This window comes from Pecten maximus, chromosome 2 (assembly GCF_902652985.1).
Source record: "Pecten maximus chromosome 2, xPecMax1.1, whole genome shotgun sequence".
NCBI classification, from domain to species: Eukaryota; Metazoa; Mollusca; class Bivalvia; order Pectinida; family Pectinidae; genus Pecten; species Pecten maximus.
This window is the reverse complement of record NC_047016.1, coordinates 50,007,706-50,013,409: the sequence shown is the minus strand read 5'-3', so window position 1 is coordinate 50,013,409 and position 5,704 is coordinate 50,007,706.

The following is a 5,704-nucleotide window of genomic DNA, read 5'->3' as shown; positions in this document are numbered from 1 at the left end:
CCGGTGATACCGGAAATGGAATTCCCCCAAGGCCAAGGCTAGAATTTTCACACCTGATAAATCTCATGATAATGTTAGTTTCCGTTATAATTGACAACAATATCCGCTGATCTTTTTATGCCTTGGTTATGTAGAACATAAGAGCGATGTTACCGACACTTTTTAAAATTAAACTAACAGACTTAGTAGTGTGCCTTGGGATTTGTCGCCGCAAGGGCACGCACCTGTAGGTGTCTTATTTAGGGCAAATTTGTTGCAAATAAACTGGTTTAGGTTTGGGTTTATGGTTTAAACCTGGTTTTCAAAACGGTTTGTAAACTAAAACTGGTTTGCTCTTGAGAAACAAATGCGAAATTCTAGTTTTCAATATGGTGTCTTTGGGAGAAAAAGCTTCAGAGCAGTATTTAAAACGTTAATACCTCCTGAACGCACAAAAATCCCCCGAATCCCAAATTATGTTGAAGACATACTTCCACAATTCAATGACAGGGAAACGCATGCAGTTCTAGCAGACTTTCTTTAAAACACAAGGGAACACTATCATACCAATGGGAAAACAATTATTAATATTTATAATTTATATTTTATTTGTCCAGTCAAATGACACTACAAGCCATAGCTGGCAAGTTTGGAGCACGTAGCGCACTTCAAGAGCACATTCTGCATGTGTGTTGACAACATTCGCCATCTTGTTTTCAGAAACGAAACCTTCCAAACCACAACCGGTGGTGGTTTGAATGGTTTAATAAACTAGTTTAGGTTTATCAGAAACAAATGAATGAACCGGTTTCAGTTTAAATGTGGTTTGAAACTGGTTTACTCAACAAATGGAAAGTTTACAGAACCGGTTCGAAACTAAAACTGGTTTTAGGAGAACAAATTCGCCCTTAGTTTCACAGGTATCATTAGTCAGTCATTGTCAGAAATTATCGTTTGGAATCAGTGAGCCTGTCAAATACTATAGGGACACTTTTAGTTAAATCATGGACTTTATATGTATATATATCACGGACTATATATATCATTATTGTAAGTCCATGAATTTATAGTCCTAGATCTAGTTGCAGCATTTTTATTTTGAAACAAGTGGATGGTACATGCGACAGAATGTGCATTACTTTTACCTCGTGTTATTTATAATTCTCTAAAAATAAGTAATTAAACGTGAAAACTTATATGGGACCGACAAATTTTGCCATTTCTCATATAATGAAAATATAGGGTTAAAATGGTATATATATGGACCTGACTGTTTTAAAAAGAAGTGCATCAGTCTTACAATTACGGAAGAGCATTAGGGCCATGAAGCAAAAAAATTTAATTCATTTTTTCATGTTAATAACTCGAAATTTCGACTTACTAACTCGAATTTCGAGATAATAATTCGAAATTATGACTTAATAACTCGAAATTTCGAGATAATAACTCGAAATTTCGACTTAATAACTCGAAATTTCGACTTACTAACTTGAAATTTCGACTTAATAACTCGAAATTTCGATATAATAACTCGAAATTTCGATTTCCCATTCTTGTGTATATATATGTATGTGGGAGGCCACTTAAAAGGGGCCAAGAACTAAAAAGGCTTATAGTAAATTGATAGTGGAGGTAATAGGGGCCTTTCATCTATGTTTTCAGTCTTTGACAAATCACGGAATTACAAGTACAGATGCTATCGAAGACTTTGATTAAATGAATTCAACAATTCTGCTTAAAACTTCATGAAAGTTGAAAGATGGTCACACATGTACCTGTATATACACGTCATAATGTCGTAACCAATGAATCGCCTGAAGATGGCCGTTAGGCCTGAAAACGTTAACAAAACACAACAGTTGTCATGTTGAATTTATATTTTTCAACTTTATATACATATACATACAGTGCATTCCTCTTAATATCATGTCCTATTTGTCAGACAAAAACATATTTACAGTAGTGTGACATTAAGAGAAACTGTTTTTTTCACTAAATCTAGTGCATTACCAATCTCCATAAATAAAATTGTTATCTCGAAATTTCGAGTTATTAAGTCGAAATTTCGAGTTAGTAAGTCGAAATTTCGAGTATAACTCGAAATTTCGAGATAATAACTCGAAATTTCGAGTAACTAAGTTGAAATTTCGAGTTATTATGAGTTAGTAAGTCGAAATTTCGAGTTATTATCTCGACATTTCGAGTTATCTCGAAATTTCGAGTTATTATCTTGAAATTTCGAGTTAGTAAGTCGAAATTTCGAGTTATTAACATGAAAAAATGAATTACATTTTTTTGCTTCATGGCCCCAATGCTCTTCCGTATACAATAGACTTGGTTGTCTCCGCTCCCAATATAGTTAGTTTCACTTTCACAGTGGCGTAGGAAGTCGTCAAAAAGTGGGGGGGCAAAATTTTTGTTAACCTTAAATTTTACACACTAAACAAATCGTATGCCATCTCCGCAAAATTAGCCAATAATTATCATTTGAACATCCCATGATAGTTTTGATAATTTATGTAGTACAAAATAAGTTATTTACGCAAATCAGAATATATATATTAAATATAGCAAAACATGAATCACCAGGCCCGCCCAGGGCGGGGGGGGGGGGGGGGGGTCCAGTAATTTAGTAATAATGCGAGCGCCGTAGGCGCGAGCCGATTTTTTTTTGCGGGGTCCGAGGGGCCGCCCAGCGGGTCCAGGGCAGCGCCCTGATATGGGGTCAAGGGGGTCTAAGCCCTCCGCGGAAAATGAATATAGTACATTTCCAATAATTCGGGATCAGGCGCGGATCCAGGAGTTTTCGAAAGGGGGGTCCAGTAATTAAGTGATCATGCGAGCGCCGTAGGCGCGAGCCGATTTTTTTTCCTTTTTGCGAGAGGTCTGGGGGCCGCCCAGCGGGTCCCAGGGTGGCGAAGCCCCCCTGTAGATCTGCAATCGAAAGGGGGGCCAGTAATTTAGTGATAAAGCGAGCGCCGTAGGCGCGAGCCGATTTTTTTTTTTGTATTTCCTCGTACCTGTCGGTAATAAGTATCACTCTATTCACGTTAAAACCGCGCATTCTTCTTCATGTTGTGTTTCTGTCTTTTTTCTCATTATGAACTCAATTAACTTCACAAATTATCATAAACTTATTGAATCTATGTGATGAAGTTGAGCAAAATTTCTTATAAAGATATAAATATTGACTTACCAGGCTGTTGCACAGGTCTGAGGATTGATATACTAGTATAAAAGTCGGAATGTTCCGGATGTACAAGATAAAGTTTTTATCGTTGCCTTCAAGAAAACATTATCGGTTCGGAAATATACAGATATTTATCGAAATGAATATATAAATTCGCGTTTTATCCCCTTTTTTTAGATTTTGGATGTCAAAAAGTGGGGGGGCAAAAAGATATGTTTGCCCCCCCACTGAAAAAAGTGGGGGGGCAATTTCCCCCCCCCCCCCCCCCCCCCCCCCCCGTGTTTTCTATAAGTGAAGTTTGAGTCACAAGACATGTATCCCTATTGTAAAACGACATTGTCATTGGATACGAGCTCCAATGTGTCGACATGTTGGATATTGGCGGGATACAAATCTTGTGAAACAAACTCGTTTGGAATTCGTTCTGTGTAAATGACGTTATAAATAAGTTCATAATGTTCCCAATAAAATGCATTATTAGGGTACCGTTTTCTCATTTGGTCCGTTACTCGCTCAAACTTCATCACAAAAACTTTCAAATACGACTGAATATCGCTATTTAAAAACAAAAACAAAAACAAAAAAAACACGTTTATTTCATCGTTTCAGTGGTGAATCTAATTAGGGACATATATACACCTCCCTGATGTCATGTGTTGGATATTTTCATACAGCAATTCTGTCGACTTACTCGTTGGCGCCCGTCAGTACCGAAATCAGATTCATAAGAAATTGATTATCTTACACACATGAATACCGCGACTGGTGTAGTCACAGACATACCTGGCCCTCAATAAATAAGACTGACGTAACATTTTTGTAAATTATAAGTTTGCATAACGTACATAGTAAAATTGAAACGTGTAAACATCCAATTTAAATATTATCCTCCGTGCGTTTTAGGTATTAATTAAATCAATTGCGTTCGGCGCCAAGCATGGAGAGAATTTTAACGATTCTCGTATTTCATTTTTCATCAAAATCTGAAACCATGTACAAATCTCGACTCGCATAACACATCCGTCCTCTTTTTAAATATGTAAAAATACTCACCGGCCACAGTATTTCCAAAAAATATAATCAGATTTAGCTTTTTTTTTAAATAAATGAAAAACTGTTATAAAATGTTAAGTGCCTAGCTATGAACTAAATCCCGCAATGTAGTGATTTTTGTTGTTATCCATCGTCATTATCAAAGTTTTGAGTCACAAGACATGCATCCCTATTGTAAAACGACATCGTCATTGGATACGAGCTCCAATGTGTCAACATGCTAGATATTGGCGGGATAAAAGTCTTGTGAAACAAACTTGTACAGAATGGGATCGGATGGAGGGGTAGGCTTTTTTGTTTACAGAAGTACTAATAAAAAGGGGAATCCAACTACTTAAAAATTCGAAAATTCTTCGGTTAAGTCACAAGACATCCTTATTGTAAAACGATATCGTCATTGGATATGAACCTTTAAGTCTTGTGATACAAACTGATCTGGAATGACATCAGAACCTACTTCATTCGTTCTGAAAATCTGGAAAAATAACTTGTGTACTGTTTTCTCATTTAGTTGCCTTTGATAAACAAAAAAGTGGATACCGCTATTTATAAAAATATAAATATATATTTATTTCATCGTTTCAGTGGTGAATCAGGCACGTATACATCCCTGGTGTAATATGTTGGACATCTTCATACAGCAATTCTGTCGACTTACTCGTTGGCGCCCGTCAGTACTGAAATCAGATTCATGAGAAATTGATTATCTTGCACACTTGAATTCCGCGACTGCTGTAGGTAGTGCTGTAGTCACAGACATACCTGGCCCTCAATAAATAAGACTGACGTAACATTTTTGTAAATTAGAAGTTTGCATAACGTACATAGTAAAATCGAATCGTGTAAACATCCAATTTAAATCTTATCCGACGTGCATTTCGGGTATTATATCAAATGGGTTCGGCGCCAAGCATGGAGAGAATTTTAACGAAATTCGTTTTATTTCATTTTTCATCATTTTTTTTTTCAAATTCCGAAACCATGCACCAAAGCTCAATTCACATATTACACGCCCTTTCTCTCCCATGTCTATAAGAACAAAATACTCACGACTATAATAGTCAATAGGCAAGGTTTTTTAAAATGAAAAACAAGCTTTAAAAAGCTTCGAGAAATCTAAGTTATTAACTAAATCCCGAAGTGTAGATAATTATTGTAACTGATCGTCAGTGCCAGGAACATAACCACAGGCGTCTGCTCCTGGTAAGAATAAATAGAAAAGATATTAGCCCCTACTATATCAACCTCGTAGGCGTAGAAGTTGGAGCTAATGTATTTTTCTGTTTATTCTTACCGGAAGCAGACGCCTGTCACATACCCAAAATGAAGTTCGAGTCACTAGACATGTATCCCTAGTGTAAAACGACATCGTCATTGGATATGAACCCCAATGTGTCGACATGCTGGATATTGGCGGGATAAATGTCTTGTGAAACAAACGCGTTTGGGATCAGATGGCATGGCTTAACTGCAAGTTGATTT